The sequence below is a fragment of the Malaclemys terrapin genome, chromosome 1 (assembly GCF_027887155.1).
Source record: "Malaclemys terrapin pileata isolate rMalTer1 chromosome 1, rMalTer1.hap1, whole genome shotgun sequence".
Lineage (NCBI taxonomy): Eukaryota > Metazoa > Chordata > Testudines > Emydidae > Malaclemys > Malaclemys terrapin.
Window position 1 is genome coordinate 261386361 of NC_071505.1, and position 27840 is coordinate 261414200.

The following is a 27840-nucleotide window of genomic DNA, read 5'->3' on the forward strand; positions in this document are numbered from 1 at the left end:
ATCCAGCGCCAGCACTGCAGCGCCTTCCTGCCAGACTTCTCAGCCCCCTCTCAGACATGGCAGAGCTGTCGCAGTGAGCTGATGCCAAACGCTGCACTCTTTGTGAGGCAGCTTTCCAGGCTCTTCAGAAGGTGAATTGTGCCCTGCTTGTTCTCAATCAGCCCACCTTTTCACTGCTAGGGCGCGGGGCTCTGAGTCAGACAGGCATGTTGTGTTCCCTCCCCCCTACGTTTACCCTGAGAAGCCATGGCTCCAACAGAGAAAACCCTGATCTGGAGATGCACAGCAGGAAGAGACTCCAAGCACAAGGAGGACTTCATCCTGCCAGCCCCAGCGGTGAGTCCTGGGGCACAACAGGTCTGGAAAGCAAGTCCTAAAATAGGTCTTAAGTTCTCTGGGGATTGAAGCAAGGCTCATACTCAGCAGCCATTCTCCCAGCTCAAAACCCCATCCCCTGGGCATGGGGACCATGAAGGGGAGGACACCGAGGGTACAGTCTACACTTATGATTCCACAATACATGTACTACACGCCATCCTAGCACAGGTATAAATAGTGTGGCTGGTGAAGCGCTGCTTAGGCGAGTAAAGACACACCTGAACCCTGTGACTATGTTCCCTATCCGGCTTTCTACATGACTAAGCAATGCTTCCCCTGTCTACCTTGCTGTTTTTAGCAGGGTAGTGTCCCACTGCTGGAGGCTTTCCCTGTTGCCTGCTCCTGCCCGAGCCTTTCACTGGCACATGTTGTTACATACCACAGCATGGATGCAGCCTGCTTTTCACTGTGATGTGTAGCTGCACATACCCTATGTACTGATGATGTGCAGTGTCTACATAGTCTGAGGGAGACTTATCCAGAGGGGTCAAGGAGTTGCATAAAGCAAGCTGCTACAAAAGACCGTGCCTTGGTCACAGCCAGGTGGCAACACCTGCAAAGCATGCCAAAACGGCTAAAAAATTCAAAAAGCAAAAAGGAATAGAAAGGTATTTGAAAACCTGAGAGGTATTTGTCCTCTGATTCAGACACCTTTATCCCCTGTGGAGGAAGGCGAGCTCTCAAATTCAGGCTCTGAGCAACAGAAGTTCCCCCCACCCCTGAAATATGCAAAAAGGTTACAACCACAATCCAGATCCAATGTGAGCAGGTGCTAGAGGACAAACCTCAAATCCTTTGAGGATGTGATCAGAGAGGAATGGGAAACACCTGATAAGGGTAAATGCATAAGCAGGCATGCACTTTTATGTTCCAGGGATGCAAAAGCCAAAAAACCCCAACCCATTACAGATATACCAAAGGTCAATGCTGCAATAGCATCTCTAGCGAGATATGGTAATTCTGTCTGAAGGCGATGTCTTTCCCCAGGATCCTACAAATAGAAAGGTGATAGCCACCCTCAGGAGGGACTTTGTCAGTCTCCTTTGGAGCATCTACAAGGGCTCTAGAAGGGCCACAATGTTGTGCTTGGATGAACTTAAGGCCATGAAGGACAGACCATCCCAAATTCTGATCTACACTTAAGAAAAGTTCCTTAGCAACAGCCTCTTGGCAAAATCCTCAATGGATGCAATGAGCTTTTCAGCCACATCTGGCTTTGCCTCTGGAAGATTGAGGCTCACTCAGGCAAATTCTGTGTGCATGTAGCTTCACAGGTTCTCTCCTCTCTGGTGAAAAACTAGACAAAATAATGGCAGAAAGTGCTGCCAAACCTAAACCTTCCCTTCCTCCCTTTCCCTCCCAACTCAACGCTCTAAGGTGGGACTATAAACCTAGCAACAGACAACAGTGTTCCTTTCGTCCATCCTCCTCGCAAAGCTATCAGACAAAAGACAACAAGTATATCAGGGAAAATCTTAGAATTTAGGATTGGGTGGAAAATCCAGAGGGGAATCTACCACCTCTAAGAGCATTCTATGGCAACAAACAAATGTACCTCTGTCCAGCCCTGAATCTAGAAGGTAGAATTTCCTCCTTCTCAGAAGAATGGTCTCAGTTGAATACAGAGAAGTGGTTGAGAGGTAGTGAGTCGTGGACACTCCCTGAAGCTCCACACCTTCATCCAATCCCCCATCTCAAGAGATGCCATCAAATGTGAGCTGGTATTATACAAAATCTCACATCTCCTGGAGATCAGAGAAATAGAAAAGGTTCCCTCCGAAGAAAGTTTCTTAGAACTCCATTTTCTTCATTGTCCAGACGCATACTGGTGGGTCAGAGCAGTCCTGGAGTTCAAGCAGCTCAGCAAATGATAAAGAAAACATGGTGGCCCTAGCTTCACCAGGAGCATCCTTGCCTCAGGTGGACTTCCTCGCTTCCACGGACCTAACAGATGCATAACTCTACACTCCTATATGACTACTGCCACAGACTGCTGAGATTTGCATATGGCACAGCCCACTGCCTGTATTGACTGCTTCCATTCAGCATCTTGTTGGCCCCTGTGTCCTTACAAAGATATTCGTGGTGATACTAGCTAGCCTAGGCTCTTCGGGGTGCTCACCAGTAACCTTCCATCCCTAGATGACATCTTGATCAGCGCTCCGACCAAAGCAGCAAAACACAGTGCCACAATCCAGATGCTGGATCTGCTTCAAGTACACATATTTGTGATAAACACAAGAAGAGCTCCTTACCTCCCTCCACAAAGATAGTTCACCTGGGAATGGAAACAGACACTTCTGTGACAAAGAGTCCTTTTCCTGAAACTAATGAACTATTTATCAGAATGCATTCAACACCAGGTACTGTTCTGAATCTGGTTCTCAACTCTCTCAGATAGTGGACAATCTCTCAGAACATCTGCAAGGGTATTCCCATGTAAATCGACCTGTTCACTAATCTCAAGAGCACAAAGTGGCCAAAGTACTTTACCTGGAAAGCAGACCCCAAATCCCTAGGGACAGATGCCTCTTTTGCACAGACAGACACAAGGCCTGCTATATGCATTCCCACCCTTTCCTCTTCTAGGAAAGGTGATCCAGAAGGTAGGGCAAGAAGAAGGAAAGGTGATAGTGTTAGCTCAGCACTTGCTAAGGAGAACAGAGTTCTCTAGTCTGATAGAACTGAAATCAAAACCACCATTGCTGCTATCAGTGAGATCTGACATCATTTACTAAGAACATAACTGTCAGGACTGAGATCCCCACTTTGAACTTTAGGGTACAAATGTAGGGGCCTGCATAAAAAACTTCTAAGCTTAATTACCAGCTTAGCTCTGGTTCGGCTGCCACCATTTTCAATGGATTCCCTCCCTGGGAAACCTTGAAAAACCTTCACCAAATCCCTGGTGAAAACAAATCCAACCCCTTGGATTTAAAACAAGGGGAAATTAACCATTCCCCTCCTTCCTCCCACCAACTCCTGGTGAATCAAGATCCAAAACCCCTTTGGATCTAAAACAAGGAAAAAATCAATCAGGTTCTTAAAAAGAAGGTTTTTAATTAAAGAAAAAGGTAAAAATCATCTCTGTAAAATCAGTATGGAAATCAACCTTACAGGGTAATCAAACTTAAAGAGCTCAGAGGACTCCCCTCTAGTCTCAGGTTCAAAGTACAGCAACAAAGAGAAACACTCTAGTAAAAGGTACATTTACAAGTTGAGAAAAACAAAGGAAAACTAACACGCCTTGCCTGGCTATTTACTTACAAGTTTGAAATAGGAGAGGCTTGTTTAGAAAGATGTGGAGAACCTGGATTGATGTCTGGTCCCTCTCAGTCCCCGAGAACGAACACACTCCCAAACAAAGAACACAAACAAAAACCTTCCCCCCCCAAGATTTGAAAGTATCTTGTCCCCTTATTGGTCCTTTAGGTCAGATGCCAGCCAGGTTACCTGAGCTTCTTAACCCTTTACAGGGAAAAGGATTTTGGAGTCTCTGGCCAGGAGGGATTTATAGTACTGTACACAGGACAGCTATTACCCTTCCCTTTATAGTTATGACAATAACAAAAGCACATAACTAGGAATCCTTGGGATTTTTGTTATCCTGGACTTTCTTCAAGAAGGTGTACACAAGGGACTTCAGTGCAGCACTTAAGTGCGCCAGGTGTCAGCTAGTGTCCTATTTATAGGATCCTATGGTTCCTTGACAGAGAATCATCAGGTATCCAGATTGCTCAGAGCAGTCAGGTTGGTCTAGCTGCAGGTTTAGCCAATCTTTCCTAAGTGATACCTACTGCTGGTTAAAAGCCATACACCCTTTTGAACCACTGACATCAATATCTCCATTCTACCTATCCATCACCACTGTTCTCTTGTCGCCATCACGTCTTCTAGACAAGTTTCTGAATGTGGCAGTTGTATCTATGCAGGATCCCCATGAGTGTTCCATGATGCCAAGATTCTGCTAAGAATCCCAGCATCGTTCTTGCCTAAGGCAAATTCATCTTTCCATGCCTCACAGGAGATTGTCCTCCCTTCGTTCACCCCAAAGCAACAGCAACCGACAGAAAACTGTGGCTCACGTTAGCGGTTCAAAGAGCATTGACTCAACAAGAACACTGGGCTTCTTGTTTGTCTCCTTTCATATGAAGTGCAAAGGACTCAGGGTATACAGGCCATCACTAGCTAGATGGATCAAGCTATGCACAGTAGAGGCATAGAAGGTGTCAGGTGCTCCTATTCCAGACAGCATCAAGGCACACTCCACAAGATCTATGGTGACTTTGTGGGTGAATAGAGCTCGTGCTTCCACTTCAGTGATCTGCAAGGCAGCAGCGTGGTTATTGGTTAACACCTTTATTAGGCACTATAAAGTGGACTTTCAGTTCTCTGCAGAAGCCTCCTTTGGCAGGTGCTGCAGGCGGGGCTCCAGTAATAGCATTGCTGTTTTAAGCAATTAATTCAGGAGAGTGATGTCTTCCCTATCTCATCTTGCTTTTCTTATCCCTCCCTACTTCTGTTCACTGCTTGCTACTTCCCAGATGTATCAGAATTGTGGGAGATGCTGGGCTGCAGAATGGAAAATTTCTTACCGGATAGTTTCCTTTCTGCTAACATCATCTCCCACAATTCTATCCTCCCTGTCTTCCTAGGTTGGCTTCCTAGCGCAGGGACAGTGTTTAATTTTGATAGTTATGCTAGTAGGCCATAGCCCTATTACAGAGTTGATGGGTTGGAATTGAAATTGTTGTTACTAATCATATTCTGAGTTTTTACACAGCTTTGGAATGAATCATCTGGCATCAGACGGGAGAAGGAGGTGTGGTTAGCACAGGCTGTGCTACAGCTTTGAACCACCTCTGAAAACTGCCTACAGCAGGGGGATAGCCCATACATAGTAGAACTGTGGGAGACGCTGATATCAAAAAGGTAAAATTCTTACCTGATAAAATCCTTTCTCAGCTGGGTATCTATGGCCAGACTGTAGTCTCTTTGTGCCACTGCAGCCGTGTAAAGGAACCAAAAGAAATGTATGCAAGGTCCATGTGCATTGACACTGCCAGCCAACAGTAGACTGGAGGTGAATGGTGCCATCTTACTTGTTAGTTTTTATGCGTTGACTTACTGAATATAGACTTCTGTGTTATCTACAGGATGCAGTTACCAAATTACTGTAGGTGAATAGCAATGTTCATGAAAGGTGCCAAATATTGACAAGACTGCAAACTAAAATTCCCTGGATTCTGAAGGAACCCACTTCTAGGTGTGATAGGGCATTTCATAGCCATGCCCAATTCTTGCCTTCTCCACTGGCATATCTGCCAGCTGTTCCAATTATGATTTTTTTCTGTTCATTAGGAATTAGACTGAGGTCACCAATTCACTTCACAAAGTCCCCCACCACCTTCACATGGAAATAATTTTCCATTTCTACCAAGTTGGGCTGGATATGAACCATTGGTCTAGAGGGGAACAGTTCTGTAGCTCATTACCGAACCCCTAAGCCATTCATTCCTGTACCATACAAAAATACGTTTATTGTACTTTTAAAAGTGTTCAGCAATGGGGAGCTATGCTGACAATTACATACAATTTTATATATTAATAGACTGGAAGAAAATCAAAATTCCATCTAATAGACATTAGTACATTCTCCTTCCCACCCACACAAACCAAATTTTTAGAGCCACTTCTAATGAATACTCTTTCCGGTTTCTGTGCTAATGGAAGGCCATTCACCTCTTTATTTTTGTTGTCTGGATCTTAGTCCTGCACACTAAGACAGGTCAGACAGCATTTTTATTTGATTTTGCCCTGTTTATTAACTGTACAGTGTTAGGCAGCTAATTGATGTTATTTAGGCATTATAGTAAATAACATAGATTGGGCTGCTCAAAACTGACAACATGCAGTAGATCTTTAACTCTTTGTTTTATACCTGGGCGACTACATGTTCAGCATGCATGGTACAATGTACAAAAGACAAATGAGCCTTAATACATTTTCAATTTTTTTTAAAGAAAAGGTCTGTTCTGCAAATTTAAAACGTTAAATGAAAAAAAGTAGATATAATTTTTATTTATTTATGCATAGACCACCCGCTAACACCAATACAATTAGATATGGCATGCTAACTAAACAAGTTAAATATTATGGTAAAAAAAGTAATTTCAGAATTGCAACCGTCTTTACTGGATCTCTGTCTCCCATCTTCCAGGAGCCCATTACAAACACAATCTTCTTCAGAGTACAGGGCACCATTTCTTTTCACCTCTCTCAGAACTTGTTCCCACAAGCACTGTCAGCATCCACAATCAGGCTCTTACTTTCTATTATGAGCTTTCCCTTTTCCCCCCATTCTTTTTGTTTCTCTCCCAGCTTCTTGTTTGCTTTGCCTACCAAGTCTTCAGTCTGCTCACCACTCTGCCCCATCTCTTCACCTGACTTCAGCATTATCCTGGCCTTCACCAGGTGCTTTTCCTGCTCCCCAGATGCTCTGTTGCTATTTTTTATTCATGGTATTTCTATCGCATGTAAAATCCTATGGCTGCTCTGCCATCCCCTTGTGTAGTCACTTATGACTCTGCAAAGTGGGTTGGCAATGCTATCATTCTGACTGGTTAGCATTTCACACCCATTTTGTATTTACCCAGAACAAGTGTCAGTGACTGCACAGGGGCCAAGCAGTGCAGAATCAAACTGTATATATCTTAACTTTCTTTTTGATTTTCATAGGCCACCTTAGGTGTTCTCAGTGACAGGAGGAAAGCTACTTTGCTATTTCCATGGGGCTAAATTGTGTACACAGTTACGCCTTAGCAGTCCCATACATGGAACAAGGTGGTGTGCCAACTGCAAGGGAAAAGAGACAGACCATCTGTATGCAGCATCTGCCGAGGGAGGGGTTGTGTGTGTGTGTGTGTGTGTATATGTATACACAGAGAGAGAGAGAGAGATTTAAAACCATTGCCCCATGAGTTGGAATAGTTTTCAGCAGTGAGCTCACTTAATGGCATTTTTACGCACATCAGCCCCATCAAACAAAATGGTGGATGGCTTCATCAGCTTGCAAGTTTGAATAGTATTTTCTCACTTTGGGTAAAGCACTCTGAAGAGTTTGTTTAGGTTGGCTAATGAATATTTTATTCTGCAGTAAAACAGCTCACTGGAAAAGCTGTGTAAACACGCAGTCTCATGAAAGCATCCACCGTTTTGTTTGAGGTGGTAACTAGATCTGAAAGGATGTATGTGTGCATGGCGCTAGGAGTAAATAGTTTTTCAAACAGTTGTTGACCATGTGACCCTCTTTAAGACTATGGAATTATTAATATCAATCCAAGGATTTAAAATGTAAGAGTTAAGGGCGGATCAATATGTACATAAGACCTCTATCAACCATGAAAATTTCCTTCAAGCTGAAACTTGCTATTCAAAGTTTAGAGCATACAAGAGCAAACAGCTTTAAAATGTTTTTCCAACTTATATGAGTACCTTAAATTGTGTTTAAAAAGAAAAAATCATTTGGAAGTGTACCAATTTAATTTGCATTTTGGCTCTTGTGTAGCACAAAATAGATTAGATTAAAAAACAAAATTTGGCAAGTGATTAGTCAATTACTTGATTTTACTGCTTTTGGTATTCTGAAAATAAAAATGAACAGATAGGTTCTACTTTGAGAAATGGCCCAATGCACATGTGCTATAACCACTTTTCAGTAACACCCATGGAAGGCTTTCTACAGTACATATGACACACACACTAGCATCACGCACAAAGCTCAAATATGTATTTATGCGATAGACTGCAGTAGCTAACAAAGGCCCAGTGGGGGAGGGGGGTAATGATCTACTTTTAATACATACATTCAGATAAAACTGCATTAAAGTAATACAGAGGGACTGAATCTAATTTATAAAATATAGGAAATTCAGTCACAGCTGAAAGTCAGGGCACAGTTGTCCCTAAATAGAGTATTTCCATAGAGACAATAGGAAACTTCAAGTCTGAACTAATGGAGTTTAGGCTGGAATGTCTTTGTTTGGGAAGGTGGATTTGTCCCACCAAGAAGTTAGTAAGGAGTTAGGCTCCCAAACACACATATTCCCCAATATACCAAAATGATAGGTGATTAGAAATATCTAAGATGGCGTTCCTCTATAAGCCAGGGCCATCAACATTGCACTCCTACGCCTCTTCACAGCCATCATGACTCCAATGCCTCCCTGTTGACTGCTACTTCTAACCCCCTGAAGAAAAGAGTGTGCTGGATAGATGTTCGAAATGACTAAATGTCTATGTTTGGAATTAGTAAAACACCAGGTAACTTCTTGACCAGATTTCCCCGTAGAAGAATGTTCTTTAGGATGAACACTTGAGACTGTGGAGTTTCAGCGGAATAATGATTACGCTTCAGATAATGCTATTCAGATGGAATGAAATTCACCCTTTTGCATCATGTAAATCCTACTTAAGCCCCCAAAAAAGAAGGACTTAGATGGTCTGCTAGAACTCTACACAGGGGAGAATTTCACTCTCGTATTTATTACAGGTAACTATGTTATCACATATCGGATGGACAGCACATAAATGTTTCTGTGAAAGAAATGCAGTACAAGGAAACATAAAGGCCAGTACAAACCACATTATGCGTAAAGATCATTCTCTTCAGAAGTGCCTGTCTTAATCCCCTTTTTCTTTGCCCCCTTGGAAACAGAAAGCACAATCCCAGGCTCCAAGTCTCCCCATTGTTGTGACTTCCTCTAGAAAGTCATCAGGGAGTGGGGGAAGGTGCTCTTCTCTCACAGGGACTAGCACTTCACTGTGCTTCCCAGGTCCTGCCCATCTGCGGAACAAGGGATGAGCCAGGGACCTGATCCCTGACCCTCTCTGTCGCAGTTTGTTACATTGCTACTAGATGAATGACATGGTCACTCAATCTATCTGGAATCTATGTGCATGTTTCTGGGACAATGTTTCTTTCATCCAACAACAGAGGAGACACTAAATACATACAGATGATCATATTTTTACATAAATGAGGGAATTTTCAATGTAATTAACATGCTAGGAGGTAACCTGTTTGAGATGCAAGGGATTTTCTATCACTAAGCTTGTCTTATATATTGAACATTTGTTTCAATTTCTCATAGCCAAGCACTGTTCTGAGCTCAAAATATCAGTCCAAACAATATTTATTGTATTTATTTTCAATTCATATGTTGTATTGTGAAAAAGTTAGGAATAATGGAAAGTATGGAATCAAACTTATGAATTTCAGATGTGAAGGTGAACCCATTCATCAGTTCCATGGACAACAAATCCACCAGGGAATTCTACATGTCATCTGAGTCCTAAATTTTGCATCTGGATCTCTAATTTTGCTTGACGCCGGTGATTAAAAACATAGAGACAGATATTTTCCTATTGGCTATGGATCTGGGAAGGCTTCAATGCTTAAATTATTTCACGAAATGTCAGTTGTAATTTAAATTCCAAAATTGGATCTAAATCCTCAAGGAAAAACATATGAAGGACAAGTAATTCTGGTCCTCTTTGGCTAAGGCATAATCCACAAACAGAAACACAGACAACAGGGAAGGCCACCATTCTCATTTCCTACATGCATCAAATCCATGTCAATAGAAGCTGAGCTGGCACATCAAGAGCAGTATCTGGACTTATACTTGTGCCAAAGGAAAACCAGTCAATGCAGTGCACTTTTTAGGTCACCTGCTATGTAAAAGAACCCACTATTGGAAGAGTACTGCAATATCTAATCATAACTTGGGTTCAAGATAAGGAGATTCCTCCTCAACTTGATGGACAATGTGCTACAAAAGTATTATCCATATGATTTTGAGATGGACGTGTGCGGGGGGGGGGGGGGGGGACTGTGAGGTCATGGGGAACTTCAATTTGATGACATATTCTGGAGGTCTCATGCTGCCAGTACTAAAATATCATTGGAATTTTAAATATTATAGATGACAGTTTCTTTCCTCAAAAAGTGTTGCAGTCGCTACAGGGGAATTATTTATTAGACTTTGTCCTACCAGATAAAGAGGAACTGATCATAGAAGTAAAATTTAATGGTAGTTTAGGTACAAGAGATCATGACTTGATCATATTTATAATAATGATAAGCAGAACAAAGTTGAGAGAAGTAATACATGTACTTGGTACCTTAATAGGGCCAACTTCACAAAGCTGGAAACAATTATGAGCCAAATCAGCTGGGAGGAAGAATTTAATCAGAAAAAATGTGAATTATAACTGGGAATCATTTAACACCACCTTACTAGATGCCCAGAAAGCCACAATTGAGGAAATAGGCCTTGGTGATTTAAAAACTGACCTGGTTTAGAGAGAAAGTGAAGGCACCTATACAAAATAAAAAAATTATATTTAACAAATGGAAGAAAGTGGAATTTGATAGTAATATATATAAATCAGTAGTTAGGAATTGTAGAAATTTGATAAGGAAACAAAGGGACACAAGGAGAAATCTATGGCCAGCAGAGGACTTCAGTACCTCAGTCAGAGGTTATGGGCCTACTACAGGAATGGGTGGGTGAGGTTCTGTGGCCCAAAAATGTGCAGGAGGCTAGACTAGATGATCATGATGGTCCCTTCTGACTTTAACATCTGTAAATTAAGGACAATAAATAGGAGTTTTTAAAATACATTAGGACCAAAAAGCATCCTGACAATGCTATTGGTCCATTACTAAATGCAAACAGTAGAATTATCAATAATAATGCAGAAAAGGTAGAAATGTTCAAAAATAATTCTGTTCAGTATTTGAAGCAAAAACAGATGATGTAGTCTCATCATATGGTGATAACTCTTTCCAATCCACTAACTTCTCTGGAGAATGTTAAACAGAAGCTACTGTAGACCGATACTTTAAAATCAGATAATTTGCATCCACAAGTTTTAAAAGAGCTGGCTGAGGAGCTCACTAGATCATTAATGTTGATTTTCAATAAATCTTGGAGCACTGGGGAAGTTCCACAAAATTGGAAGAAAGCTAATGTTGTGTCAGTTTTTAAAAACAGTAAATGAGATGATCCAGGTAATTATAGGACTGTCAGCCAGAGATCAATCCCAGGGTAGGTAGTGGAGCAACTGATACGGTACTTGATTAATAAAGAATTAAAGGTGGTAATGTAATTAATGAAAATCAGCATGATTTTATGGGAAACAGATCCTGTGGAACTAACTTGATGTCTTTTTCTTTTTAATGAGATTACAGATTGTAAATAAAGGTAACAGTGTTGATGTAATATACTTTGATTTTTGTAAGGCATTTGACTTGGTACCACATGACATTTGGATTAAAAAACTAGAATGATATCAAATTAACCTGGCATGCATTACATGGATCAGAAAACTGGCTAACTGATAGTCTCAAAATGTAACAATAGATGGAGAATTTTCATCAAGCGGGTATGTTTCCAGTGGGATCCTGCTGTTTAACATTTTTATCAATGACCTGGCAGAAAACGTAAAACTGTCACTGCTAAAGATTGCTAATGACACAAAAAATGGGAGAGTGGTAACTAATGAAGAGGACAAGTCACTGATTGAGTGATCTGGATTGCTTAGTAAACTGAATGAAAGCAAACAGTTATGTGTTTTAATATTAAATGTAAGTATATCCATCTAGGAACAAAGAATGTAGGCCACAGTTACAGAATGGAGGACTCTATTCTGGGAAGCAGTGACTCTGAAAAAGATTTAGGAGTCATGGTGGATAATATGGAAGTGAGGTCCCAATGTAAAGCTGTGGCTAAAAGAGCTAATGCATCTTGGGATGCATAAAGAGGCAGGATCTTAAGTAGAAGTAGAGAAATTATTTGACCTCTGTAGAGACACTGGTGTGCCCACTCCTGGACTACTGTGGCATGTTCTGGTGTCCACAATTCAAGAATGATAAAAAATTGGAGAGGGTTCAGAGAATGATGAAAGGATTAGAAAACCTGCCTTATAGTAATAAACTCAAGGAGCTCAATCTCTAGTTTAACAAAGAGAAGGTTAAGAGAGGACTTGATTACAGTGTTTAAGTACTAACATAGAGATCAATTCAAACTGGAAATAAAGTGTAACTTTTTGACAGTGAGCGTAATTAACCTTTGGAACAATTTACGAAAGGTCATAATGGATTCTCCATCACTTACCATTGTTAAATCAAGATTGAATGATTTTTTTAAAAAGATCTGCTCTAGGAATTATTTTGGGGAAGTTCTATGGTCTGTGTTATACAGGAGGGCAGACTGGGTGATCACAGTGGTCCCTTTTGGCTTTATAATCTGTGAATTAGATCTGTCAATGTAATCCTGGGTTTGTAATCTACTACTGTAATTTTATTCACAAGTGACAAAGGCATGGCCAGCCAAGTCCATATAAAACTTTTAAATCCCACCTCTCCACCATGTATTTTGTACATGCCTCGTACATTACAAAAATGCTATTTTAGCAATGTTTAAGGGGTTTGGTTTATATAGAATAGTTTTTAGGTACCTTAGCTACGAGTATAGTTGTAGAGGGCTCAGAAGGAGCCATAAAAACTACCACGAATTACCTAAAAGATCTTTTTTTGAACCTGTAAGTGTCACCATTTAGAGTCCATTAAGTTAGGTGCCCATGGCTAGATGATGTGCTCTGGAAATCTGTGATATTTTTATGTAAGGAAAAGCTGGGGGCTCAGGACGGAGCTGCGTTTTGCTAGTCCTCAGCTTTGAGCAGATGTAATTTGTGGGGAATGGTGTAGGGGGGAATGAGGAGGAAACATTTCTAAGGAGAGACTGATGGTGTCTGTTTGAAGTGGCTCGGGTCTGGAATGTTCAAATAAGTATGAGGGGGAAAGGAGATGAATGAATGGGCAGAGTGCAGGTGAGGCTCTCAAAAAGTGCATGATTAATTCATTTATTACATAGCTCTGAAAAATGTCCTATGGCTGTCAGCCCCTCAGATGGAGTATATACATGCATTTGTGTCTATAGATTTGTATGTGCGTGTGTAACTACATAGTCCCCACAGTCTGTTTGTAGTACTATACTTGCAACCAGAAATGTGTGTTCTTGAACAGCAGTGGAAATACCACTAGGGGGGATTGTTAAGCTATTTTGCACGAGGGAGAAAAAAAATATGACAACTCTTGAAAATTACTCCAAGTTTTATTATTTAAAATGGTCATTAGACAACTCTAAGCAGGAGCATCATGCTGGAACTCTAATTCAATCTTTGTAAGCAAACTCCTATCTCTCCTAAAAGCAATCCAATGCTTGTACACAGGCATTTTAATTGCAAACGGATTAATGTAGCCTTTGAAGTAATAGCTCTTCCCCTGTACCTGCTTTCAGAGACAGTTGTTCTCACAATACCACTACAGGCGCAACCTAGAAGCATTGTACTGATCTTAACATTTAGATTCCAGCACATGGGCAGAGTTCATTCTCAGCTTTTATTTAGTCAACTTTGAGATCTTCAACCACATCCTTAAAATAAATTGGGGGAGGGGGAGAGATCTGAGCATTTTCTTTGCACGGATTATTAGAGTGGGGAGGAGTTGCAGGAAGAGGCCAAAGCTGTGACATGTTATTGTTCGGACAGATGCCGTTTTAGGAGTATCGGGGGTGGGTTTTTTTTTTTTTTTAAAGAGAAATAGATATTACTTACTGTGCTGTTTAAATGAGCCGCTCCTAGGATGTAAAAGAATTCCTAAAACAATCCGAATGTCTCGCTTCCTACATCTGTCTCCAAACATTGGGCACCAGTGTCAGTGCAACCTGAACACTTTGGTGGGGACCCTAACCAGGATAAATTCACGGTAGTTTGCCATACCAACTGGCATTCTCCTTCTCCCCGTAGACACAAAATTGTTTTAATAAAATCTGAGCCACTATTTCAGTGGAGTTTAGGGAAATCCAGTGCTCACTTTATTTGGCATCACAGCAAATGAAATGAATGGGTAGTTTTAGGAAGAGAAGTGTAAAATAAAACGAGTCTAGAAAAATCCTGGATGACAGAATGTGTGTGGTGGGTTATTTTCCTGCCAAAGCAGAATGTCAAATACGGTCCCTTTTTATTTTTATTTTTTTAAGCATGCTAAAAGGAAAATTCTTCACAGAATCTTAAAGAACTTTTTGACACAACCGCTGCAAAATCTATTTTCTAAACAAAGATTTATACATATTTATATGAGCTTAATCCAGATTTTTTTTTTAATAAATCATTCTCAGAACTGCAGAGGTAAACTATATGTAAATACCTCAAGTAATAGGCTTGTAGTGCAAATCACATCATTTTATCTTCAATTTTGCATTCGTTTTTCTGGCTTAAAGGTGCATCAGAGATATGCATTTTAGCATATTCAGAACACGGGGCGTGAAATTAAATGTTTGACAGAGTGAGAAAAATATACAGACTTTGGAGATGCCTTAAAAATAGTAATTTATGCAGATCTAGAGGAGTGAAATCATTTGCAATGGAGTGACCCTCTCTCCAGGAATTTTTTGCGCAGTGTTCTTCTCTAATCTCCTGCTGTATCTTCATTTTTCATTGAACTAGCCAGTTTTCTGCGAAGCAGTCTTGTAGATAAGGGAAGTGCTAAAAGAAGAAGAAAGAAGAAGCTCAGTGGGTCCGTTTCCATTGCACTTTTACCCAAGGCAATGGGCAGAATTTAACGGATTCCTTCCAACATATGTTTTTGCCAGATAAGTAAACAGTGTGTGTCGGAAATGAAAAAGCATTTGCAATTTAATGACATTACAGCTCTCAGCTTAGGCTGGCGTGCTGCGAGGCGAAAAGCAGAAAGAGAGAGGAGAGTAGAAAGAGAAAAAGAACAAAGTTCATCTTCCCTTTTGTGCATTTTTATCAAGGAAAATATTACTTCTTTCCCCCTCTTGTTCTCTTTTCTTTTTCTCTTTGCTTTTTTGTCTCACTCATTTAAATTTTTTTCTTTTCTCCCCTTTTCTCTCTTCTGTTCACTTTTACCTTTTTCTTATACTGCCCCTGAATCATCCCTCCTCCTCCTCCCCATTGTGTTGACTTATTCATCTATTTGCACCATTCAGTTTTTACCTATAAGAAGCTGTTTATCCAACAATGTATCTTTTTTTCCCCTGTGTTGTACTCCTAGTGCTATAGCTCACAGTCAACAGGATTGTTGGGGGGATTATAACGTTTCATTTCAAAGCACTACAAATCTGCTCTCCTTCATTCGGTCCCTGCTCCTGCTTCTTCTGATACTTGTCATTTCGTTTCAAATTCATTGCATTCTTTAGTTTTAGCCTCCCAAAAACCAAGCGGCCTGGCGCTTAGACCCAACTAACAGTCCTCCAGCTTTGCCTTGGGTTTGAACGGGTGGGAACTTTCTTTGGTAATTGAAAGGTACCAATTGGGCTCCATTGGTGAACCATCCACATTAAATTTTAGTTTGATCTCCAGTTTTCAAGGAGCCACTTGACATGGGACAATCCTTCCAGCGTGACAGCAACATCTGCTGCTTCTTTGTCTCTTTGATTGATTTACTGTGCCTCTGTCTGTCTTTGCACATTTGCATGTGTGTCTTCTAAGCCCCTAATTCAGCCCTGCCGTTGTGTTCTGATCCAAAATCCCATAAAAGATCTAGTCCGGTGCCTGTATCAACATTGGAGGACGTTATAGCCCAAAACACTCGGCGTGACCCTATTTCTGGTACACTTTTGTATCCCGCTTTCAATCCTATAGAACTCACTCACATATGGAAAAGACAAAGGTCAAGGCAGGACACGTCAACAAGGGCCACTCTAGGACCACAGGACACCATTTCCCTGACGCGCACAGCACTGACTGGACACCTTGGATTGTCTCCTTGTCCATAGGCATGTCTAAAGAGCAACAAATTAGCTCAGAATACTCAAAGCACCAAGGTTTCTTATGTTGCTTACATCCAGGTTCCCTTCTTAAAGGCTGTGCAGCTACAAATTTTAATGTGGAGCTATCCTAAGGAAAAAAAAACTTTAATTTAATGCCAGAGATTTTAACACTAATTATATTTTGAGAATGGTACACAAAAGTCACTTGCTACACCCTAAGGTTAACCTGCAGGTTGGGTGTAATTGAAAGTATCTCTAGTCAGTTGCAAGTCCTATCATACAGGCACATATTTGAAAAGCTGTTTAAAGAATATGTACTTGTCTAAAGACTTGTGCATGTTTTTTTTTACCATGAAATTACATCTTCCACATCTTCCAGATCCGGTACTTGGTAAGTAAAAAAGGAAATCTGTTTGGACATAAGGAGGTAAAGTAGCTAGAGGTGGTAATTTAATCAACCAAGGATATATTTCAATGTTTTTTCTGGTCTTCTAGGCATTAGCACTTTAAATTCATTATGTCTGTTTGACAGATATATGCAGCCTTAAGGATCTAAAAATGAAATCCAAGGATAGTCTGCTAGAGGACATATATTGAAGTTAAGAGATTAAAACGGTCTAACCATTGCAAACAGAATGGAACATCTCACATTTCTCATACCTTGTAAGCATGAGTATTTTGCAGATGTTAAATACAGTCTGCTCTAATCATATATTTAAAAAAAAAAACTGCTCAAGAGCCGTGGCTTTCTAACTTTTATATTGATGAAGTGGATATTAGTAAGACAATATTAGCTGCCATGCAGTCTCAAGATGGGGAAGCTTTACATGGGGGATTTTCTCTATCAATAATTTAATAAGGAGGGTGCAGCCGAAGCAGCCTTTCTACATGCTTTAAAGATTCAAGAATCGTGCATGAATTTCCTATGAGGCAAATAACAAAAGAGCCAAATGAGAGAGCGAGTCTCTGTCTAACTGGGACATGGAGGACTCTGTGTCATTAGAGTAATTTAGCAATGTTAATGATCTGTAATATTAATACATCATACTTGAGAATGGAGAAGAGTTGTCATAATTAAATGCATTAAGCTACAATTAAAAAGTCATCTAAGCAGTTGTAAAGATACCAGTGACGATAAGGATGTTCATTACATTCCAAACATCTCTGACCATGTAACTTCCTCACTGGCAGGTTTGGTTACAGGCAGTCCTCCTTATTCCAGTATCAGACATGTCAAAATAGCAGCCACACACAAAGTCAGTGGCATATATTGTATGGCCTTATCAGCCCTTTCCATCGCCAGTTACAGTTTAACACTTTCTGTAGGGGAGTCTGTGCTAGGCAGCATTTTAGCATATCTACTTTAATTCTTCAGAGGGGAAAAAAAGGACAAGCTAGTGAAATACATGTGTCAGGACAGTCTTTCACGAGATTAGGGTCATTTTCTCAAATCACATTTCAAACCACATTGAAATATACCTTTTGATATTGTGTTTAAATGGAGATACTATAGCGTTTAAGCATAAACCCAAGTTATCTACCATCTGATGTCTGATAATCTCTTAATTCTCTTCCTTGCCTATTTGAATTCTCATCTTAAAATGCACAGGTCTGGAGTCACAAACAGTGTCAGACCTGGAAGAGATAATACAGAATATGCAGTGATGTATCAGGACTGGGATGCAAGAGGAACAATGATTAAAAATCACTCTATTCTGTGCCATACACAGTATAAACCGAGAATAACACATGTTCTCCGCCCATAAGATTTTCCAATCTGAAATAATCGCAACCATTGTGTTTCTCCAGCTTTACACACAGCAGGAAAGCAAAGGCTCTCAAAATCAAATTAACAGTAGAAAAAAGGGCCTGATTCTCCACTGCCCTGCACATTGTACATACATTTACACCTGTGTGAAGTGGGTCTAAAATGTTACCAAAGCAGTATTCTCCACTCACACCATTTACAGCTCTTCTTACACAATTAGCACTCATTTTTCAGAGGTAAAAGGGCTAGACACTACTCCCCTTTAAGTCAATCAGAATCTTTCCATGGACTTCAGTAGGAGTTGGACTGGGCCACAAGTGACTACAGTGCAATTTAGAGTCAGGGCCTGTGAAACTGATCTTTTCTCACATTGGGTGTTCTTACTTGGATGCTAATATCTAAACTGTATTGTTAAATTTATTCACCTAAATTTGGGTTATTGCTGATTATGCACTATATGTATTGTGATAGACCCAGGCCAGTTGGGTACAGCAGAATAGTCCTGTTGGTATCCAGGAAGTGCTAAAGGACCTCCCCCCAGCCTAAGGGGAGGATCCATAGGTCTGTGATACCAAAGAATTGTGAGGGACAACTAATGAAATAATAGGAATGGGAATGAGGTCACAGGGCTAAATGAAGGGAACCTGATGAGGACACCGAGCAGAAAACCCTGGACAGCGCTCACTGCTCCTTGAAGGCATCAAGGGAGCCAGCGGACGCTGCCCAGAGGAACTCTGCCCGGATGCGTGAACGGACAGAGGAGCAGAAATAGGCCCCACAGTAGCAGGAAACCCTGTTGGCCAACCTCCTATCCCTGATTTTGTAGATGGTAATAGAGTAGTCAAAGGCAGATATACTGGCCACTGGATAAGCAGTTTTCTGTTCCCTGACTGACCAGCGTGGGGGCTGCTCCAGACTAGGGTGGACACAGGACTCTAATTAAGGCCCCTCTGATACTATAAAAGGGCTCATTTTGGTCTAGCTGGATAGAGGAAAAGGGAGCCAGAGGAGAGGAAGTGCGCCTGGGTAACAAAGACACCCTCAAGCCACCGGAAGGGAGCCCTAAGGTAAGGGTGAAGAAGGCGTTAAGAGAGAGAAGTGGGAGAGCTGTGGGGAAGTGGCCCAGGGAAGTGTAGCAGCTCTGGCCATGAAAGGTCAGCTGCCAACAGCTGCTGCCACCAGGGTCCCTGCGCCGGAACCTGGAGTAGAGGGTGGGCACGGATTCCCCCCAACCTGCCACTACAGAAACACACCTCCTGGGAGGGGAAGACAGGCCCCTGTCAGGACAGGAGGCTAAACTGTTCTTGAACAAGCCCGAAGGGACAGCAGAGACTGTGGGAGTTCTCTCACCAACCTCCTTGCTGGCTTATGATGAAAAGGGTTCAGTAGACTGTAACCCTGGCCCTAGAGAGAGAAGGGATACATGGAGGGTCGCAGTGAGCTCTGAGGCTAGCATAAACTGCCTGGAAGCGCGGGACCCATGGAGAAAAGGTTGGAGCTTTGCCACAGTATCTTATGACTTTTAAAACAAACTGTATATTTGTGGATAATCTAAGCACTATACCCAGATGTACAGACACTTTTTTTTTGACCTGTGTACTATATAATTTTTCAACATTAACTTTAACAAAAAATTTAAATCTGTTCTTTGACTTAAACAATATGCTTCATAGAAAAGAAATTAAAAGACAGGGCAACATTTTCAAAAGTGCCTCAATTACTTAGGAGCCTAAGTCCCAATTTCAAGCAGGACTTTTAGGAAGCTAAGTTTATATATCAATGAAATGTAGATTCCTGAGTGCCTAAAGTCTCTTTTGTAATGGCACTTAGGAGATTTTTACCTGTATTGTCTATTCCACTTCTTACTTCAGAGGCAGCAGGAATGTGGATCACTACCTTTAAAAAACACAGGAATGAATTAATGACTCTTCCATTTGCCTATTAAATCAACAGTATATCTAGTCATCTTAACACCTAAAACAAACTCCAGCTATCAGTTTATGATGTGGCGTACTTTGACATGAGACCTCTTTAATAAGCTGAATTTTGGGGTGGTATATTGATGTAACCTCAATAAAATATATAAGCCAGATAAATAATTGATTTAAATTCCGAAAGCCCTTTTCAAGCTCATCGGGCTTCCCTGTAACTAGGATGCTTGTTCACAAAATCTCTAGTGTGTTTGAGGGCTTTGTAAGACTCAGTGATGTTTCACGGTTTTAAGGCCAAACTGTCTTCTGCAATCTGGTTTCTCTTGCACCCCCAGAGTAACAGGCCCTGATTCTCTTGTATGGGAGAGTCCCCAAATGGTGGAGAGCCAGCATAACCACTTCCTATACCACCCTACTATAGAAGGAATAATTCAGACTTGATCTGAGAACTACTGTGCTCCAGCTAGTCTCAGCTGGTGTACTAACCCCCAGGGATTACAGCCAGCCACAGTATTTTAGTCAGCCCTGAGACTGCTCTAAAATATGCTGGGATCAGAGCACACTACCACGTCCCCTATTCCCCCAAAGTGTCCAGCAGAAAATGAGCACAGCTAAGAAATCTAGCCTTTGATTTTTACATCCACAGCTCAACCGCTTGGAATGCTTTATGCTCCAACAAAAAGGTATTTTGAATACTTCACAAGTGTTATGCTGTCCTCTCAGTGCCAGTAGGATTGAACTGGATCTTAGGATGCCTTGTCAACATGTCCATTCTCATTGATTCCACTGGCATTGATGCAGTGCTAGTACAGCTGGAAAGCTCAAGTACTGTACTAACTCAATTAGTCCTCCCACCATAACCCTACAGTACTCCTGCTCTTTCTTTTAGGTAGCTACAGCTCAGATCAGTCATTCTGTCACCTGTCAAACATGCCTCATGCACACATCTATAAACTTGTTCCGGGCAAGCCTGAGACCTGCCACAACCATCTCACACACTCACAAGTTCCATACAGGCCAGAGAATGGATTGGGTGGTGGATGGTCATTTTTCTCTCTCCTTGATTTCCCACTCCCTTCCCTAGGATCCACACAGGCCTCAGAGCAGCTGATGTACTTAGCCAGGGGCAGCGGGTATAATAGGCCAGGGAAGGCACGCAGCCACCCCGACAGACACCTGGGCTGCGGTGGCCCCGCCCCTTCCCCGAGACCCCCACCCACAGCCTGCTGCCGCCTGCCTACCTGCACTCCACCTCCCCACCCCCACCCCAGGTCCCCGCTGCTCGCCGCGTTGCGTTGGGGGCAGGGGAGTGAGGAGGGAAGCTGCGAGCAAGCGGTGGGTGCAGGGGTCTGGTGGGGGAATGAGGTGGCTCGGCTGGGGAGGAGCAGCTCGGCCCAGCGCTAGGGCTGGGGATGCTGGCCTGGGGGAGCTGAGGTGGGTGAGCCGGGGGCTCCTCTGGGGGAGGGGGAGGGTCGCTCAGGGCTCCTCCTGTTATGGGGGGGTGGGTTTGGGGGCTCTGGACTGAGTGGGGTGGGGCCTCAGGTGGAAGGGGTTGGGCAAAAAACAAAAAACAGTAGGAGAAAAGTACCAAAAACAGTAGGAAAAAGGTAAAAACAATAAACAAGTAATATTATCAAGGTGATTCACCAAATCTTAATAATACAATATTTTGATAATACACCTCTACCCCGATATAACGCTGTCCTCGGGAGCCAAAAAATCTTACCATGTTATAGGTGAAACCGCGTTATATCGAACTTGCTTTAATTTGCCAGAGTGTGCAGTCCGTGTCCCCCGCCGGAGCACTCACTGCTTTACCACGTTATATCCGAATTCGTCGCGTTATATATATATATATACACACATATACACATTAGGGCTGTCAAGCGATTTAAAAAAAATCATGATTAATCGTGTGATTAAAAAAATTTATTGCGATTAATCATGTGATGGTGTTAAACCATAATGGCATACCATTTATTTAAATATTTTTTACATTTTCAACTATATTGATTTCAATTACAATACAGAACACAAAGTGTATAGTGCTCACTTTATATTTATTTTTATTACAAATATTTGCACAAGTCACCTCATACAAGTACTGTAGTGCAATCTCTTTATCATAAAAGTTGAACTTACAAATGTAGAATTATGTACAAAAAATAACTGCATTGGGTCTCAAATTCTGAGGAAGCTGCTTTTCTTGGCAGTGGAGCAGGCCTCCAGAAGCCTTCACATATGCTCCATTATGTCATCATCATCATCATCATTATAATGCAGTAGTGCCAATCAGGGTTCAATGCCCCATTGTACTAGGAACTGGACACACGTGGAATAAACAAACATTTGCTGTCCCAGAGAGTTTACAGTCCTAGTCTATGATGCAAGACAATAGGAGGATACAGCAGACAAATATGATGAGGTAAGAGTAAAATCATCACATTTATTATCATAAGGAGCAGTCAAGAAAAGTGTCTGCCTAGCCACTGTTGAATGTTTTGTAGGTATCATGGCAGAGGTGAGTTTTAAGGAGGGATTTGAAGGAGGACAATGTATTACTAGCATTACAAATGAACTACTGGCTTTACAGAGAGCTCCTGTCATGCATAAGTGACACAGCAGAAAGCATGAGAGGGTTGAGGGAAAACTGGTCAATGGGCACTGAAGGCTGTCATCACTGGCAGAGCAAAGGTAGAAGTTAATGGATCAATAGCACATTAGAGTTGATACATAGGATGGGGCTAAGATGTGAAGTGTCTTAAAAGCAAAGACATATATCTTGTGTTTGATGTGGTGGAGAAAAGGGAGTCAGTGGTGGAATGCAAAGAAGAAGATGACATAATAAGGGATGATCCAAGGAAGTGATTTTAGCAGAATTGGTATGACTGGACTGGAGGAGGGAAAGAATACATTTGTCAAGGCCAGAAAGGACTTTGCAGTAATCAAAGCAATATGAAAAGGGGTTGGAATAGAGTTTTGGTCAGGTGGCAAGAGAGGAAAGGCCAGATCTTAGAGATGCTGAGTAGGAAGAAGCAATGAGTTATAGACACAGGCTGGAAATGTAGGTGTAGAGAAGGGGACGCGAGAGAGATGACACTTAGATTACAGGCTTGAGTGAGTGGCTAGAAGATAGCTAGTGTTATCTCCAGTGATAGTTAAAACGTGGGAAAGCTTTGCGAAAAGATTAAGAGTTCAGTTGTGGCCATATTGATCTTAAATTAAGCTTTGGACATGCACAAGGCAATGTCAGAAAGACAGGCCAAGGTTTTAGTCTGGACAAAAGGAGTCTGAAGCACGGAGATAAGGTCTGTGAGTTGTCAGCATAGAGATGATAGGTGAAGCCATGTTTTTAAATATGATCACGTGGCAATAGGATGTAAAAAGAGAATAAGAGGGGGTCTCTGTTGAACTTTATTAAAAGGAGCAAGGGGAGGACCCACTGAATGAGTAACTGCAAGGTAAATGGAAGAGAGCCTGGAAAGGACAGGATCACAAAAGCCAAGGGAGAACAAGATTTCAAAAAGCATAGCTGATGGTGTCAAAAGTAGCTGACAGAATGAGGATGGGGATAAAGTCCAGGCCCTGAGATATGGCCAGAAAGATGTCATTAGAAAATTTGATGAGAGCAGTTTCAGTGAAGTGTAGAGGGTGGAAGCCAGACTGAAAAAGAATCTGGGATGGACTGAAAGATCAGAACTCCAGAGACCAGCGATAGATTGTGTGTGTAATGAATGAAGAGATCAACAGGAGTGAGAGATTGAGTGGAACAGATTTTGCAGTCAAGGGTGGGGGTTTTATTGTGGGGGAGACTAAAGCATACATCTGTATCATTTCTGCTTCTAGTAGGAACCGCCAGCTACTTTGACAGGTTCCCCCCACAATCCACTGAGCCCCCTGACCCACCAGCCTGGGCTCCCTCTCACATTGTATTGCTATGACACGCTGCAAAGCCCTCCAGCCTGTACTTTCACCAGCCTTCATACAGGTAGGGCCACATCCAGCTGCAGTTACATGCCTGTTTCTGACCAACCCCTGCATAGGAAAGTTACAGTTAAGGCAACTCCCAGCTCCCCATGCACGCACCCCCTCTAGAGTGTAAACTCAAAATTATACCATCTTGCGCTGCACAAGGAATTGTACAGCATAAGCTCATAAAATTTGCCCCATCACTCAATGTGGAGAGGAATATGCAACAGTCTTTGCAGTTATGGGAGTTATGATTCCCCTACACTTCACTCCAACTCACTGATTTAGATAAAGCAAAAAAAAACTTTATTAACTACAAAAGATAGATTTTAAGTGATTATAAGGGATAGCAAACATCAAAGCAGACTACCTAGCAAATAAACAAAAAACTCAAACTAAACTTAATATACTAAATAGATTGGATATGAATTAGCAGATTCTCACCCTAAGAGATGATACAAGCAGGCTGAAGATTCTTAAGGGACAAGCTGCACTTGCTTTATAGCTTGAAATCCCCAGGTATCTCATTCACAGGCTAGAAATCCCTTTAGCCTCAGTCCAGCACTTCCCCTAGTTCAGTCTTTTTCCTCGGGTGTTCCCAGGAGTCTTCTTGTATGGGGAGTGAAGTACACCAGATGATGTCACGCCCTGCCTTATATAGTTTTTGCATATGGCAGGAACCCTTTGTTTCAAAGCTTGGGCCATGTCTACACTTGCCATTTAAAGCAGAAAAAAATCCCCTTTTTGTGCAAAAACCATGGGAGCGTCTACACTTGCCAATGACTTTTTACAAAAAGAAAACCACCTCCATGAGAGGCATACAGCTCTTACCAATGATGCTTTTGCGGTGATGTGCAAGTGAAGACACGTTGTTCCTGTATACACAGCTTTTAGCCTCCGGAGGATATCCCACAATGCCTCAGTGATCACTCTAGCCAGCAGCTCTGCTGCTCTGTTGCCAGGTAAACAGACATCCACCCCTCCCCCTGTAAAGCCCCGGGCACTTTGAAACTCCTCTTCCTGTTTTCTTGGCAAGTGCTCACTTATCTGGCCAGGTGACAATGCCTGTTCCACGGAGCAAACAATCCCCTGCTTGGTGCAATGCTGAGCTAGCTTATCAGTGTTTGGGGAGAGGAGGCTGTGCAGGGACCCAGGATTCCCCGCGATCACTCCCCCCCTTCCCACAAGACCTATCGTCAAACTGGAGAGAGCTGCACTGTGGGATAGCTGCCCTAGAGCGCTGCTCTCATCTGCGATGGAAGTGCTGCTAATGTAAACACTCTCAGACACCTGAGGAATTAAGTGAGTACACAAACCAGCGCTTTACTTTCACTGGTTGTCTATCACCGGTGAAACTTACAGCGCAAAAACTCTGCAAGTTAGGCATACCTTTGGTCCCCAGACTGGTCTGTGGAAAAATACTGACATCCCAAGATGGAGTCTAGAGACATGTGGTCTTATCACATGACCTTGTAGAGTCACAGGAGCCATTACTGGGAGGCTGTCTGTAGCGTTTACAGGAAGGCTCATCACCAGGTGGACATAAGCTTCTCCTAAGGCCTATTGTTTTTTCCTAATGGCCCATTACCCTGAATAGGCCCTTCCCCACCCAGCTATCTAGACTAAAAGCATCTTGTCTAGTGGGCGTTACCCAGGTGTAACTACATTTGAAATACACATACATAGTCAATATTCATAACTCCAGATACAAAAATGATATATGCAAACAAATAGGGATAATCATATTCAGCAAATCATAACTTTTCCAATGACACCTCACATGACTTATCTTGCCTAAAATACATCATAATTATGCTATACTCATCATAACAATATCACCGTGAATAATATGGGGCGCAGTGTCACATAGGATGGGGGTTATATTGTGGGGGAGACTAAAGCATACATCTGTATCATTTCTGCTTTCCGCCAGCTACCATCAGTCCTCACAAATTTTCAGCTACTGCAGAGCTTTATATATCTATATATCTATATAGATAGATATGTCAACTTCTCTGTATCTATGACATTTGTCAGTAGAAGTGGTATAGGTATATTCCTTTAGGCCTGGTCTACACTACGACTTTAATTTGGTTTTATCAGCGTTAATTCGAATTTACCCTGCAACCGTCCACACAACAACACCATTTATTTCGAAATAAAGGGCCCTTTAAATCGATTTCTGTACTCCACCCCGATGAGCGGAGTAGCGCCAAAATCAATTTTAACATTTCGAATTAGGGATAGTGTGGCCGCAATTCGATGGTATTGGCCTCCGGGAGCTATCCCACAGTGCATCATTGTGACCGCTCTGGACAGCAATCTAAACTCGGATGCACTGGCCAGGTAGACAGGAAAAGCCCCGCGAACATTTGAATTTCATTTCCTGTTTGCCCAGCGTGGAGAGCACAGGTGACCACAGATAGCTCATCAGCACAGGTAACCATGCAGGCCGATAATCGAAAAAGAGCACCAGCATGGACCGTGAGGGAGGTACTGGATCTGATCGCTATATAGGGAGAGGATTCAGTGCTAGCAGAACTTCGTTCTAAAAGACGAAATGCCAAAACTTTTGAAAAAATCTCCAAGCGCATGATGGAGAGAGGCCACAATAGGGACTCAGAACAGTGCCGCGTGAAAGTCAAGGAGCTCAGACAAGCCTATCAAAAAACAAAGGAGGCAAACAGTCGCTCTGGGTCAGAGCCGCGGACATGCCGCTTCTACGCCGAGCTGCATGCAATTCTAGGGGGGGCCGCCACCACTACCCCACCTGTGATCGTGGATTCCGGGTCGGGGATAGTCTCATCAGCTACACCTGAGGATTCTGCCGATGGGGGAGGAGGAGGAGGAGGAGGAGGAGGAGGATGAGCTTGCAGAGAGCACACAGCACTCCGTTCTCCCCAACAGCCAGGATCTTTTTCTCAGCCTGACTGAAGTACCCTCCCAACCCTCCCAAGCCAGTATCCAAGACCCTGACCCCATGGAAGGGACTTCAGGTGAGTTTACCTTTTAAAATATAAAACTTGTTTTAAAAGCAAATGGTTTTTAATGATTACTTTTCCCTGAGGACTTGGGATGCATTCGCGGTCAGTTCAGCTACTGGAAAAGTCTGTTAACGTGTCTGGGGATGGAGCGGAAATCCTCCAGGGACATCTCCATGAAGCTCTCCTGGAGGTACTCCAAAAGCCTTGCCACAAGGTTTCTGGGCAGTGCATCCTTATTCCGTCCTCCATGGTAGGACACTTGACCACGCCATGCTTGCAGCAAGTAATCTGGTATCATTGCCTGACAAAGCCTGGCAGCGTATGGTCCCGGTGTTTGCTGGCATTCAAGCAACATCCGTTCTTTATCTTGTTGTGTAATCCTCAGGAGAGTGATATCACTCATGGTAACCTGGTTGAAATACGGGAACTTAATTAAGGGGACAGAGGTGGCCGTTCCTACTGGGCTGTTTGCCTGTGGCTGAAAATAAATCCTTCCCTGCAGTTAGCCAAGTGCAGATGGGAAATTGGCCCTGAGCTTTTCGCGTTTGGCTAGCAGGGATCTTCCCTGTTACCAGCCACGCGGTGGGGGGAGGGGTACCGTGATCATCCCAGAGAATTTATGGCGGGAGGGGGGCGGCGGCGGGGGGGGGGTTAGTTTGGTTCCTGCAGGGATCTTCCCTGATACCAGCCACGCGGTGGGGGGAGGGGTACAGCGATCATCCCAGAGAATTCATGGCGGGAGGGAGGGTGGGGTGGTTAGTTTGTTTTCTGCTGCTGCTGAATGTTAACAGAAAAACCGCAGCACTCTACGGGCTTTGCTTGGTATGTGGGAAAGGAGGGCGCAGAAGCCGTAAGACAATGGCTTACCATGGCCGCATGCAAGCCAAATTCTGTTGCCCGGACCTGTGATCTCTAGCAGCAAAGCCACAGGCACTCAGTATTAAGAG

The 27840-nt window shown here is 42.5% G+C and overlaps 1 long non-coding RNA gene across 1 annotated transcript; it reads right to left on the reverse strand.

Moving 5' to 3' along the window:
* Positions 1-13572: 13572 nt before the first annotated feature.
* LOC128827926 (uncharacterized) lies at positions 13573-24810 on the reverse strand. Its single transcript, XR_008443117.1, has 4 exons — positions 24741-24810; positions 21667-21819; positions 19851-19905; positions 13573-14991 (listed from the first exon to the last, which is right to left on the reverse strand). It is a non-coding gene; the product is annotated as an uncharacterized LOC128827926 (long non-coding RNA).
* Between the last annotated feature and the right edge of the window lie 3030 nt (positions 24811-27840).